The 15,579-nt window shown below is 39.9% G+C and overlaps 1 long non-coding RNA gene across 1 annotated transcript in view; it reads left to right on the top strand.

Annotated features, from left to right (window-relative positions):
* Positions 1 to 11,484, top strand: part of LOC105731641 (uncharacterized) — a 130,414-nt gene extending 118,930 nt beyond the window's left edge. The window contains exon 6 of the long non-coding RNA XR_001110796.3: positions 11,126 to 11,484. This is a non-coding gene — a long non-coding RNA (uncharacterized LOC105731641). The remainder of the gene's footprint in view (positions 1 to 11,125) is intronic.
* The last annotated feature ends 4,095 nt before the right edge of the window (positions 11,485 to 15,579 follow it).

The raw sequence follows: 15,579 nt of genomic DNA, 5'->3' as shown, positions 1-15,579 counted from the left end.
TAGTTCAAAATAGACTGACATTCTATCCATAATTTTTAACAATATCCCATTAATTTTTCTAAAAGGTACATTTATGACTTTATGTATTATGTAATAATGTATTAATTAAAGATGTAATAATTAAGTATTTATGTATTATGTAATAATGTATTATATAATATGTATTAATAATGTAATAATTATGTATTATGTAATAATAATGTTAGTTTCACATGCATGCATTTGGGGATATGTATTGACTAGATAGTTACTTTTAAAAGTGTTTTTTATTTAGAAATTAAAGTATTTAAAAGAAGCCAGTCTGCGCAACATAATGAGACCCCATCTCTACAAATAAACAAACAAGCATGGTGGCATGTGCCTGTGTAGTCCTAGCTACCAGGGAGGCTGAACTGGGTGGATCGTTTGAGCCCAAGAGTCCAAAGTTGCAGTGAACTATGATCCCACCATGGCAGTCCATCCTAGGTGACAGAGTGAGACCCTGTCTATAAATAAACAAATACATATTTTAAAGAGAGAAACTATCTTATCTGTTTTGAGCCAGGTTTCTCAGGTGTTGAGATGTGTTTGTCATACACAGACACACACACGCATACACACACCCAACAATTATAAGCATTCAGGTTGGAATATTTGAACTCTTACTATAGTACACAGAGACCCATCCTTCATGACCAGAGTAAGTCAGTTATAGGAACCGATAACTTAAAAAAAAAGAAAAACAGGTGGCTCACAAGATACCACGAGCACCGTGAACAATTATGTAAGAGTAAGTTTTTAATGTGATATCTGTAAGTAATAACAATATGGTCAACTGTCTACAGACAAATAACCAATTATAGGAATTAAGGTAATTTTTAAAACCAAAGAAAATAGTGTGGCCACAAACTCCTTCTTGAAGAGAAGAAGTATCTAAAGAGCAGGCCGGGAGCTAGGTAGTAAGGAAAGTGTTGGGAGGGTGGTCAGTTTGTGAATTATTAGTGTGCACTGGTTGGTACTGTTAGGCACTGTCTGAGTGCCTGCCCAGCTTCCTTGACACTGTCCCCTTGGTTGTATGTCTTAAGAAGCTGGATTTCCCATTTTTCCTTGAATTCTAAGGAAGGCTCTGGTATCCTTCCAAAAATTTATTTTAAAAATAACTCACTGAAGCTGGTTTTCAATATCTGCAATAAAAAGAAATTCACTCATCCTGAATGGGCTGCAGGAAGAGTTAGGGCTGCTACCGTATTGCCTAGTGGGTCCTGAGTGGGAACACCCCTCAGCCACTGTGACAGGCAGCTTACTCATGGTGTTGGCCCTTGCCTTCCAGTAGGAGAAAGTCATTCTGTGGAAAGTTGATTACTCCCAGAGAGGATTTGTCAGTTGTGGGTACCTCTTTCCTGAAAAAGAAACTGTCCTCAGTCAACACAGTGAGAGTGAAGATACGCATTACTCTTTCCTAAGCATCTGCACTGGTGCAAAGTTAATGCCACCAAATGTAAAAGGTCTTCTTCACTCAGTGCACTCAGTTCTCATTTCGGTAACCACATTATACGTATAATGGGCAGTTAAAATCAGTGCCACTTGGAATTCATTTGGAATTTATGGCTTCCCCCAACTCCTGTTTTCTAGATTCAGACTCAATTTATGGCTTGGAACATAGTGTTTCCTACAGGAAAATCTTTGAAATGTGCAAGAGAAAAAAGGGCTCTTGGAGAATATTAAATATCTCTTACAAAACACCATGCTGATGAGTAAATGAGAGTGTAAATGAATCCAGATAAAAAGTATTGAGTTTCCCTTGAAAGACTCAGGGGCTTAAGAGTTAAGGGAAAAAGTTGTGGGGGAAATATGTTTTAGGTTATGCCAAATGCAAAACGTGTGCAAAAGTGTTTGAGATGTTTTTCCTAGATTAAGATGCTGTCACATTACCTCTTCTCAGTAATTAGAAAATTAGACAAGTAAAATTTATGTGTAAATTCAGTGCAATTCATGAGCATGAATAATGATCTCAAACTACAATTAAGTACAGAATCTTTGCAGAATTGCCCTGGAGTAAATTCCAGACTCTAAAGAAGTTATGAATTAGGCCATGAAGAAAGAGATGCAGGCATTAACTTGAGGATTTTGATTTAGTGTTTAATGTGGCTTTTAAATTATTTTCAATTTAGTCATTTTAAGAATGTGGATGGGAAACTAAAACTAAATAATGATTTTAAGTGGGCACACAGGTCTAATTCTTGTCCTTTGTAACTACAGAAGGAGACAAAATCAATTGGATTTTGGTAGAGTGAAAAAATTCAGATGATGTTGAGTCTCACTTGGGGATCTACAACTGACTGTGCCTCATCTGTTGACAGTATCCAATATGATAAATTCTTTGGTGTCTTGTTTTCCTTTTATTTTTATTTATTTATTTATTTATTTATTTTGAGATGAAGTCTCCCTCTGTCACCCAGGCTAGAGTATAGTGGCGCAATCTCGGCTCACTACAACCTTTGCCTCCCGAGTTCAAGCGATTCTCCTGCCTCGGCCTCCCGAGTAGCTGGGACTATAGGTGCCCACCACCATACCCTGTTAATTTCTTTTTGTATTTTTAGTAGAGACAAGGGGCGGTTACCATGTTGGTCAGGCTGGTCTCGAACTCCTGACCTCAAATGATCCACCCATCTCGGCCTCCCAAAGTGCTAAAATTACAGGTGTGAGCCACTGCACTTGGCTTTGTTTTCCTTTTGTATCATTATAATGGGCACTTTTACCCAGTGTCCATAAGAAAGTGACATCATAAGTATTGTCACTTTCTCTTCAACTAATCTCTGTAGAAATTTTCTCTGCAGCAGACACTGTGCTATTTGCTTTGTAGATACAGAGCTGGGTAGTCCTAGCTTCTGTTCTCCTGAAGCTGATGAAGTCAGGGAATAGAGAAGACACACAATGAACAAATTCAATATATGACTGTTCTGAGAGTTCCAGAATAAAAAACACAACATTATGGGAGTCCAGAAAAGGATATGAAAGGAAATTTATCTATTCTATTTCTTTGATAACGCTTCTGTAAGTGCTTTCATCCACACATATATAGTTCTCATTTTTTGAACTCTTTATTTTACTACCATTTGAATAACATTGTCAATGGTGCATTGTCATGCAATGACAATGTGTAAGCCTTTTACATCTATACGTTCTGGTCCCTATCAAAGCTCCTAGGCTATAATATAAATTTCACATATTATGCTTCTTTGAATCTTCATCTATCGTTTGCAAACTGTAACACATATAATAATTGTTTCTTAGTCTGTTTTCTGCTGCTATAACAGAATGCCACAGAACTGAGTAATTTATGAAGAAAAGAAATGCATTTCTCCTCGTTCTGGAGGAAGTCCAAGAGAATGGCACTAGCATCTGGTAAGGGTCATACCATGGTGAAAGGCAGAAGCCAGCAATCAAGACAGAGAGAAAGAACCAGACTGAACTCACTTGTATAACAAATCCGGTCTCATGATAACTAATCCACTCCTGAAATAATGGCATTAATCCATTTATGAGGGCAGATTCTTCATGATTTCATCACCTCTTAAAAAGCCCCAAATCTATTAAATCTCAGCATGAGTTTTGGAAGCAACAAACATTCAAACCATAGCATTCCACCTTTGGCCTCCCAAAACTCATGTTCTTCCCATATACAAGATACATTCATTTCATCCCAATAGCCCCCAAAATCTTAACTTGTTTTATCACTAACTGAGAAGTTCAAAGTCCAAAGTTTTATCTAAATCCAATATGGGTGAGACTGAAGACATGATTTACCCTAAGGCAAATTTCCTCCAGTTGTGAGCCTATGAAATCAAAACAAGTCATATGCTTCCAAAATAAAATGGTGGCATAAGCATAGGATAGGCATTCCCATTCCAAAAATAAAAGAAATAAGCAAGAAAAGAGGAGTAAATCATCCCAAGTAAGTCCAAAACCCAACAGAGAAAACAGCATTAAGTCTTAAGGCTGGAGAATAATCTCCACTGACTGCATGTTCCAAATCCTAAATACACTGGGCCCCCAAGGTCTTGAGCAGCCCTGTTCCCATGGCTTTGCTGGGCTCAGCTCACACTTTAGCTTTCATGAATTGGAGTCTTGTGCCTTTATTTCTCCCAGGGCAGCATTGCATGCTGGTAGCTCTACAGTTCTGTGGTCTCAAAGGTGGAGCCACGTCTATGGCTCCACTAGGCACTGCCCTAGTGGAAACTCTCTGTGATGGCTTTGCTCTGTGCCTGTGGAAAGTTTTTGCCTAGATACCTAAGCTATTTGCAATGTTCTCTGGAATCTATCTGGAGAAAACCATGCCCCCACAGCTGTTGTAGTCCGTGTCCCTACAGAATTAGTACCACATGGGTGCCACCAAGGCTTACCACTTCCTTTTTCTGGAATGACAGTGATGCTGGATATTTTTAGTGCTGCTTCACTAGCTGGAGTCCTCTGCAGCTAGTGACACCCCTGTCCAGAGCCTCACTAGGCTCCAGGCTTGCTGCAGGAGGTACCCCACCCACTTGGCCCAGCAAGCTGCACTTGGCTTGCATTTCCACCTGGATTCATATGCTCACTGCATGATCTGGTGAGGCCAGGCATGGGCCAGGGCATGCAGCTGGGCTAGGCATCCCATGATCTGTTTCTGCCCTGGGTGCTGGCATCTGAATGAGAGGAATGTGGTGGCACCCAAAAAATTCATGGACATCAGCAATCCCAGAGCCCCAAAGGGTATGTTATTCCTACCATTCACAGCTCAGTGGATGGGGGCATGCTAACAGCTCTTTCAGTCCCATCGCTCCACTCTGACCTGTGACTCTCAGGCTGGCCCAGTCTAACTGCTGCTTCCTGTCACTTGGAGTGACCACCTGGCTGAGGGCAGAGGGCTATAGTATTGAAACCTTTCTCCTACTCACATTCAGAGGGTCCTGAGTTCTTGTTCCATGTCCAAGAAGAATGAGGTTATGCTGACAACTAGAGGGCAAGCAGGGTGGATGGTTTTATTGAGTGACAGCTCTCAGTGGAGACGGGACCCAAAAATAGCAGCACCTTTCCTGGAGTTGGGTAGTTCCCCCAACCCTAAGGCAGGCAGTCCTCAAGTGTGGCTTAATCTGGGGCTTTTATGGGCTCAGAATGGGGAAGTGTGTGCTAATTGGTTTGTGAGCATGCAAAAAGGACTAAAAAAAGGCACCTCTCAAAAATGGACATGACAGTGCAGAAAACCAATTAGGGAAGGGTAGAATATGTAAAATAAGTGAAGGGTGGGGATCAATCAGAGGAAAGCATGCCAAACAGGAAGAGAGGTTCTCAATCCAGTCTGTGGATTTATCAAAGACTTGTACCTTGGTTTTCAGGCTTTAAACTGTCTTCAGCTTAAAGGTCAGATTTCACTGGGGACCTGCCCCTATCTGCCTAGGCATTTGACTGCTTCCTGCAGCTATTTGGGGCAGCCAAGGAGCACTATACTGGGATTCAGAAAGCAGAGATTTGAGGGCACCCTAAACCTGCCTCCCAAAACCTCTGCCATCTTAGAGCTCTGAACCTGGGATGGGAGAGGCAGCCTCAAAGAATTCTGAAATACCTTCGAGCCTTTCTCCAAGGGTCATGGTGAACAGCACTTGGCTTCCTTCTGTTCTTGGTAATCTCTTTAGTAAATGATTGTGTGGACACACCCTTGCACACTTTTTTGTTCTTTACATGGCCAGGTTGCAAATTTTTCATATTTTTCTTTTCTACTTCCCCTTCAACTACAAATTGTGCCTCTACATTATTTGTTGGTTAGATAGTTCTTCTATCACATATGCTAGTTTGTCACTCTTAAACTCCACCTTCCATAAAGCCCTTAGACATGAATACAGTTCATCCAAGCTCTTTGCTATTTTATAACAGAGATGGTCTTGGCTCTAGTTCCCAATACCTTGTTCCTCAGTTCCATCTGAGACCTCTTCATAATCATCTTTACTGTTCATATTTTTATCAACATTTTGGTAACAACCCTTAAGTAATCTCTAAGAAAATTTTGACTTTACCTAGTATTTGCTTCATCGGAGCCCTCACCAGAATCATCTTTAACTTTGCGCTCAACAGCAATACAAGTTTTTTTCTAACCTGCTTCTCCAGGCTTTGGATAGGCCTCTACCTATCACCCAGTTCCAAAACTGCTTCCACAATTTCAGGTATTCATTGTAACAATAACCCCACTTAATGGTACGAATTTTCTAGCTTAGTTAATTTTGCTGCTATAACAGAATACTGCACATTGGGCAATTCATAAAGAAATTTATTTTTCATGGTTCTGGAGGCTGGAAAGTCCAATAGCATCACACCAGCCCCTAGTGATGGTCATTTCCTGGAAGAAGGGTGAAAGGCAGAAGCCCACACTCAAGACAGAGAGAGGAAATAGGGCCAAACTCACTTTTATAACAAACTCAATCTTATAATAACTAACCCACTTCTTTGATAATGTAATTAATCCATTCATGAGGACAGAGCCCTTATGACCTAATCACTTCTTAAAGACTCCATATCAATTAAATCTCAGTATTAGTTTCAGAGGAGATAAACATTCAAACCACGGCAAACTGTTGGTTGATTTTTAAATGAAGCAAAGTGCTACTGTGAAATATATTCATTAAGCTTTGTAAATTATGTTATTAAGTCAAATGTATAATTTTCAATATAAAAATTCACATTTCAAGAAGACTATTAGGCAAAATTCTCCTGGGGAAAGATGGAAAATTTTTACCCCTGTGGGAATTCTCCTGGGAATCTAAACAGAATTGTGCATGTTTTTATTTGGTTGGTAAGAATAATCCCACCTCAAATGTTTAGCAAAGCAGGGTGGTTCTTCCTAAATGTTCTGGGCACTTCTGAAAGTACAACCCTTAAATGAAAATCATACCCCTCACATTTTCATTATGATAAACATCAGCTCTGACCATAATTTGCTTGCAGTGTTTCCAAGCAAAACACAATTCTGTGTAGGAATTGGAATGAAAAGAGGAGGTTCTTGCTAAGAATCCTGAGAAACACAAACTTCTGTTAGACCATTGTGTTAGACCATTTTTCTTTGAGTTCTTACTCTAAACATAATCTAGTTACTTAGTCAGAGGGGTGGGTAAACTCAAAATCAGACCAATTTTAGTCTAATACCATCAGCAAGAAGAAAGAGGTGCTGGGATCATGTGGGTGGGCTTTCAAATTGCCTTTTCAAATGGTTTCCCTGACAAATGGCTGGAATCCAAGTGAATACACATAAAGGAGGTATCAAAATAGCAGTTCCAAAAGCTCCCAAATAGGGACTATTTATGGACCATTCTGAAATGCTGGAGCTGACACCAATTACAACGAGACCATGCTTTTGAGAGTTGGCATGAAACTAGAATGTCAACCTTTAGTTTGATTTTTAAGGCTGAAAAAAGTGCAGTGATGTAGAAGCTACTTCTCCCAAGGCAGAAGGTACTTCCCAACATGGTACTGCCAGCAAAGTGAGGAACCATTGGAAAGAAATCCCTTTGGAGTGGAAAAAGTGAAAAGATACCATTTCCTTGAAACTGGGAAATTCTTTGAGCTTATAATTCATATTGTCACGTGTCAACTAGCCCTATCTTTACATTTCATAAGGTGCATAATTATTTGTTCTTTAATTCAACACTCAGTGAGCATCTTACACATGCCAGGCATTATGCTAAACAGTGGGAATGGAAAGAGAGTTAAGATATAGACCCTGACATCAAGAAGTTTACAGTCTAACAAAGGAGACAGATGCACCCCAAGATGACTATTCTAAAAAGATGAGTTCTGCTGACACAGCTTCTCAATCTTGGTACTATTAATACTTTGGGCTGGATATTTCTTTCTTGTGGAGGCTATTGTAAGATGTTTAGCAACGTCCCTGGCCACTACCCGCTAAATGCCAGTAGCACTCTTCCAGTGTGAAAATCAAAAATGTCTCCAGACATTGTCAAATACTCCCGAGAGGCAAAAATCTCACCTGGTTGTGAACCACCATGCTAAAATACATCCAAGGAATTTTGGAAAGACAGAAAATGGAGTCCTTATTTCATGTAGGAAAGTCAGAAAAAGTGATTTTTGAGTTAAGCTCTAAAATTTATTTATTCAGCAAATATCCTGAATCTACCAGATGTCCAGTGCTAGATTATTCATGAAGTGACTTAGGAGTTTCCTAAATAGTGGGGAGAGTATGTACCCAGAACAGCACCACATATCAGAAAACTACAAGGTGTTTGATAGCTATGGCGTGTGACATATGGGATGGTCAGTAGGAAAATGAAGCTAGAAAAGTAACAATGTCCCAGTTTAAGAAAAGTCTTGGGCTTCATGCCAAGCGGTTTAGGAGTCTGGAGTTTACCCTGTGGATGATAAGAGATTACTAAAAGTTATTAAGCAAGATATTCTTATGCACGAATCACATAGACCGTTAAACAGTTGGTAAAAGTCTATTGAAAAACATCCTGTCAACTACCGCCTGCCGTACGACCAATGACCATTGTGTCTGAGTTTCCTCCCTGAATGAATCTCACAGATGATCTCTCAGAATCAAGTTTCCTGGGTTTACAGATCCTTAAGGAAAACTCATTTCTGCCCCTTCCTATGGAAGACTTGCTTTTCCAATAGCTGTGAGGTGCACCATCATTGCCCTGTGTACTAGAAGAACTGCCATTCAAGCTGGAAAAGGAAGAAACATAGATGGAGAAAAAACCCGAATGGATAAAGCAATTTGCAGAGCTTATTTTACCGTCGGCCTAATTTCTAACTTCCAGCATATAAATTTTTTCTTTTTGAAAAGGGAACTTTGTTGTTTGGATCTAGTTTGGATCTAGGTGGTTTGGGGCAGCTTGCCAGGCTCCCAGATTAAGCGAAAGTCATTACAAAGTGTTTCTGTGTACATGGGAATCACAGGGATTGTTTGGTGCTAGTTTGGCCCTCCACCATTAATTTTAATTATCTCAAAATGCGAACATGCTGAAATGTCCAGCAGAGGACATTATTTTCTCCTTGACATCAGACATAAAAGAAAGAAAAATAAACCTAGGACAGTGACAACATTAAGCTGGTAGTCAGTTTTCTTTAATATTTCAAATTCGATTCCAGACCAGATTCTCTGTTTTGTCCTGGAGATTAGTGTAGGAAGATTGTCGTCTTGGTCTGATGAAAGCCTTGCCTTTCCAGTTAGCTTAATTAAGGGAAAAGGGGAGGAAGCCAGGAGGAGAACAGTCTGGTTTAGATCAGGGTAAGAGGCTTGGTTTCTACAAACACACCACAGATTTTTGTTGTTTTATGTTTTCAACATTTTTCTGGTTCTTGGTAGAAAGTCCAGTTCCGTTTTCAAAATGAACTAACCCCATAGGTCCAGTGACTTGGCATTTTTGTTAGATGTTTGGTGTTTCTGATGACTGCAGACCAGAACCAGGAAGATTCTGCAGGTTCCAACGTAGTTTCAGGACACTGAGCGCTGATGGGTAACTACCATGGTAAACTAGCAATGTGGGTACCCTAGTTCTCAAAGTCTATGACTAGTACCAGAATTAGGCATTTATCAAAACTTTCTTATACCATTTAAAAATTAATTAATGTGTAAATTCTATCTGCCATGAAGCCTATGTTCATGCTAGGTCTCTTTACTTTCTCTTGCTATATAATATGTCATTTACTGTATACTGTAAGAAATGCTAAGTGTCTTCAGCTATATACTTAGGGTAACCAACTCATCCTGACTTGTCTGGGACTTTCCTCGTTTGCCTAAGACTTTCCTGGTTTTAACACTGAAAGTCCTCCATCCTGGGAAATCCTTCCATCCTTGTCAAACCAGAATGATTGGTCACCCTAGTTGACTATCAATTGCGTGTATATAAATTGGATATATACATTATATAGTTGGTGGTTGAGAAAAGCTAATTAGTCACAGCCCTTTCTTATTAAATGAAAGAAGAACGCCTTCTTATTGCAACCACAAAAGACTAAAACACACAACATTTTACATGTGATCGACAAATTGAAAATAACCAAATATTTAAAAAGCTTTTTAAAAGAAATCCACTTTATTGATGGTTTGTTTGCAACAAGATTTATTGATTTCGAGTGTAAATTTCAATAAGTTCTGACAAATGTATACACCACATAAGCACCACCACGATCAAAATAGAAACTTTTTATTTTAATTTCAGAAGTGCCCCTTCCCAATCAAGTTCCCACTCCTCCACCCTGACATAATTCTGTGATCAATTTTGTGCTAATCATTTGGAAAATATCAATTGAAGAAATTATTTTTAAGACTATTATTTATTACTAAAAGAATTGATTCAGAAAGAAGTAAGAAAAAGAAATGAGCCAAAAACTATGGAATACATTTTAAAAGTTGGCAAACAATGTCAGATGGTTTCAAGGAACTTAATTTTCAGGCCATTTGAATTTCTATGATGTATAGAAAAGGATGGGTCAATTCTCAATTGATTTTCTCAAGCTAACAGTAAAATCTGACAATGACATAAAAGGGATCAGGGGAAGAGAGAGAGAGACTGAGATTAGAAGCCAAATGCATTTGGCAATTACCTGTAAAAAGTCTAAATTACATTATATTCATTCAATTTCAGCAGTATATTAAAAGAATAATACAACATAATCTAAGAGATTTAATTCCAGGAATTAAGGAGTTATTTAATATTAGAGTTAACTTATTGAGGTAATATATAGATCAACTAATCTATCTTAATCCTCAAAACTATAAAGTTAATATTATCTAAATAAACTACAAATGGAATATTTTTCTTGAATTTCACAAATGGATTCTAAAATCATTTGGGAAGAACAAATAGACAAAGATAGCAAATAAAATATTGGGGGTGGAATGAAGAAGGGAGAAATTAATCTGCAAAATATAAAGCAATATAATGAGAAATTTTAGTTCTGGTGCCAACAAAGAGCAGTGGGGCAGTATTAAAATGTTCTGAAGAGATGTAGACAAAGAAAGGTGGCATTTTTCATGTTTCTTGCATCTAAAGGATCCCATGTGACAAGTTCTGGTCAATGGATGAAGAATACTGCTTTCAGACCTGACCTATAAAAGGTCCTGTAGGATCTTTCATGCTCTCTCTTTTCTTCTTTGAAGCTCACAGTGAAGGAACCCTCAGAGGACAGAGCCACGTGATGGAATGAGCCAGGATCCCTGAGTCCTCACCTAGAGGAGAGATGTGCAGAAGAGCCACTCAGCAAATGGTGGTGTACTGATAAACATTTAGTGACCCATTTGGGGTACGGGGAAAGGCTCTAGTCAGTAACATTTGTTAATTTCTGTCATGTATACTCCCACTATGGCTGCTTTTAGGCAACCAAGGTGATGTCACTGAACACAGTTTGGAATGGATGCACATAATCAGTTCTTGTGATGCAGGATGAACTAGCCCTAGCATACCACTGCCCCAACCCACATATAACTGTGTCATAATTTTAATTTGAAAATAAACATATTTGGTTAAGCCTTTGAGATTCATTTGGGGATTGTTTGTTATAGCAACTAGCTAGTGTTAACCTAGCTAATATAATCCAGTACTCAAAAAATTATGAGAAATAATCTACTTCATTTTAGTGTAGCTGTTACATCAAAATTTGACAATAGAGGAAAGTAAACATAAGCAGTCCTTTGTAAACATGAACAATAAATAATTGTCTTACATAAGCTTTAAAGTTCTTAAACAAAACCCAATTAGTCAAACAAGCAACAAGCAAACATTTGTGTGCAAGTTAAATTTATTGTGAAGATGCAGGAATGATTTAGAGATAGAAGCTTCATTGATAATTTATCACAGTAGGTTCAAGGAGAAAAAGTATATTAGCGTTATAATAGGTCCTGAAAAAGCATTGAAAAACAACAATAAAAACTCTATTAAGTGAATGTTTCTATAATATGAGAAAGAATATGGATACTAAACAGCCAATGTCATATTTCATGCTAAAATACGAGAATTCAGGAACAAGAGAAGAATAGCCATTCTTTTTTATTTTATTTAACATTGTTCCAAAGTCCTAGCTATGCAAATTATACAAGAAATGGAAGTTTAAAAATTACTCTGGGAAGGAAGAAGAAAACAATTCCATAATTTCTGATCGTGCAGCCACAAAACCCTAAGACTCTTAGAAAATCTGTTATAACAAACATGTAAGAAAAAACACACAGTAGCTGTTATATTCTGCCCAGTAGCTTTCAAGTTTAGAACAGAATTTGAAGATATAAGACACTTCCACATAAGCCTGGTGATAATGCAGCCAGAGCCCAGAGTAACGAGGAGGTGTCTTTACCTGATTCTCTCTTCTCTCTTTCTAGCCTGTGCATTTGCATTCTTCTCCTCTCTTTCTCTCTCTCTCTCTCTCTCTCTCTCTCTCTCTCTCTCTCTCTCACCTTCACAAACACATAGAGCCCTTGGGCATTTGCTAGATAAGAGGAGAATCAAATTTTCTACTCTTTTCTCTTGCTTATGGAGAAAAATAGAGATGTAGACCTGACAAAGTGTTTGCATTTGATTGGAAATAATTTAAAGAAAAAATATAACTAAAAAATAACCAATTTTGAAGCTTCCTCTGGATTTTCCTGTTTTAAAGGACAGAGGCTTTTAGGCTTAGCAGATCACTCTGATGAGTGTAATGTCAGGTTGGAGCATAGTGATCATGTCTGGAAGAGACTACACATAAGCTCAGAGACTGATGTGATCTGAAGAAAAAAATTCTCGCATTAGGAACTGCCAGGTACTGAGGAGAAATGGACCAGGACCTGGGTGAGAGGAGAATAAGGTGAGTGAGTCTGGCAACATCGTTGGAGAGTTGGGTTAGGAGAAACGGGTGCAAAGCAAGGCAAAAACCCGACTAACCCATGTATCTTTCAGAGTCAACTGTTCATGAAAGACGTCTGCACATGTCTACTTGCTCTCCTCCAACTCACACTTCAAAGAATTCCAGTCTAGTTGTCTCCCCAGAGACATCTCCAATCCTGCTCTTGTGCAAACCAACTACTGCATCCATACTCCAAATTCAACATTTATTTTCTCGGCCATTTTATTTGACCTCTCAGCGGCGCTCAAGGCAGTTAACAAGCTACTTGCACTTTCCTGCATGAGTTCTCTGCTCTCCCTTCCTTTTCTCAGCGTGCTTCCTCTCAGTACACATTGCCAGGCAGGACAATCCTGATGTTGAAAGTCTGTGGAGTTACAAGTACAATAAAAATTACATAAAACAATAAAGTTTAAATGCAGTGACATTGTATACAGATCATGGGGCTCACTGATCTAAAGTGATCCTACACTTAAGAATGGACTGATCTCATTTCATAAAAACATATACTTTATGTAGAGCTAAATTTAAATTACGGTGATGCTATCCAATAATAGCATCCCTCATTGGAACAGCTTGGGTTCTTATCTGTACGAGAGAGAAAGGGGGCAGGGAGGATGTGGTCTAACACCAACCATGATGCTGATCTGCAGTCTCATCTGGGTAAGATGTAGCAGGTGGGGGAAATGAAAGCTCCCAGGAGGGAAGATGGCAATTCCAGGATGCCTCATATTGTCTGGACAAATGAACCTAAAGCCAAAAGATCAGCTTGATTTGTTATGCTACAGACTAAGAGTTCTCCGAATGCACAGGGCACACAGATAAGCATCCTTCCCTGAAGCCACCATGGCAAACAACCCCCTCCCACCATCAAGAATTCAAGAATGCCTCTTAAGATCTCATCTCTGTTGCATCCCTGATCTACCCCTTTTTGCTGCCACCAGACCCCAGCAGTACATTTTCTTACTCGGATAAAAATTCACCCAAGAACTATCCAGTGTGGCCACGTGGAGTGACGTGAGGGTTCAGGATGCTCATGGAGGCTCAGAGCTCTGTTGAATGAAAAGTCAGTTAATGAAGGTCCTATACCAGGCATTGGGAAGAAACCAAGCATCGCAGATGCAATCCCAGTCATGGAGGATATAACCATGTACTTAGAGGAAACCAGTCACACATCTGAAAAAAGGAGAATACAAGTGCAAGGAAATGTCAGTAAAGCTTCGGGGATTGGGAGCAAACAGGGCACAGAGATGAACAGGGCACCACCCAGACAGGGGACCGGGGATGACTTCATTGAAAAATGGGACTTAAGCTGCACTTGGAGGGGTGTGTAGGAATTGGAAGTGCGTTGAGGAAGGAGAAGGGATTCCAGCGACAAGGACGGGGGCTGTACAAACCACTGCTTCCTTTGGGAGGGAGCCTGTGACTCTCCAAACATCTCCTTTCTTTATCATGTTGACCACATCAAGCAGCCTTCGTTCCCTGAAGAGAAGGCTTACGTCTGACTCCACGTAAGATGCAAAACTCAACACCTGTTGAATTAGGGATGGAGGAAGTCTGAGGGTGGCTTGTAGCTGGGCTCCTAACAGATAAAACTGGATCTCCCTTCTCTATTACTCTGTTTTTTCTCTCGTTACCTCTCCTGGTGTGACTCCTGCCATTTACTTTGTATAACGCTATTCTGGTGGAGGACACACGTTTTATATTGGAAAGCATCAAAAGCACCCCCTGCTTGTGACTCCTTCGGAACTTCAACTATGTTCTCACTAGCTTGTGCATGGGATGGGATTACAAACTGTAAATCAAAAGAGAAGGCTACAGAATAATTAACCACTGACACGACCCAAGTGAGGACCAGTGAGCATGGACCTAGTACCAAAACACAAGAGCTGCCTGTCAGACCTGTCAGGACAGACACAACCAAGACCGAGTTTTCACTCAGATTCTGCAAAGACTGAGCATTAGGTATTGTTTGTCTGGGAGGCCACGTGCTGTCAGTCGGCACCATTAGGGACTGATTTCCCCAGAGAGCTTGCAGAGGAACGCCAGCTACCCCAGCTTTCCCACCTGCAGCTCATGCTTTGCCCACAGCCCTGCAGGCAGTCTAGATAGCTCAATATCCACTTTATTTTTCACTCTGTGTGTAGTTTCCCCTGCCTGGCAAAGCAAGAGCTGTTAAAACTACTCTCATTTCTCTCACTTTTCCGGAATGGAAACTCCAGCCCCCACTTCAATTGTCTACACATCATTTCCACGGGTAGCTCCACTTACAGTGACTTCCATCCCCAAGGACCTACTTCTGTGCACATTCCCCACTTTTGCCACTATTAGGTTCTTTTTTTTTTTTTTTTTTGAGACGGAATTTCGCTCTTGTTACCCAGGCTGGAGTGCAATGACGTGATCTCGGCTCACTGCAACCTCTGCCTCCTGGGTTCAAGCAATTCTCCTGCCTCAGCCTCCTGAGTAGCTGGGACTACAGGCATGCGCCACCATGCCCAGCTAATTTTTGTATTTTTTAGTAGAGATGGGGTTTCACCTTGTTGACCAGGATGGCCTCGATCTCTTGACCTTGTGATCCACCCGCCTCAGCCTCTCAAAGTGCTGGGATTATAGGCGTGAGCCACCGCGCCCGGCCACTATTAGGTTCTATATGATGTCTTCACTGGTGTGTATGCTTGTGTCTAAACATTTCCCAGAAGGAATTGGGATGGTTGAATTTTTTTTCTTTTTATTGAGATCGAG

Source organism: Aotus nancymaae, unplaced genomic scaffold, assembly GCF_030222135.1.
Source record: "Aotus nancymaae isolate 86718 unplaced genomic scaffold, 86718_ANA_hifiasm-v0.15.2.pri h1tg000065l, whole genome shotgun sequence".
Classification (NCBI taxonomy): Eukaryota; Metazoa; Chordata; class Mammalia; order Primates; family Aotidae; genus Aotus; species Aotus nancymaae.
The sequence above is the reverse complement of the archived record's forward strand: the minus strand, read 5'-3'. Positions and strand labels throughout refer to the sequence as shown.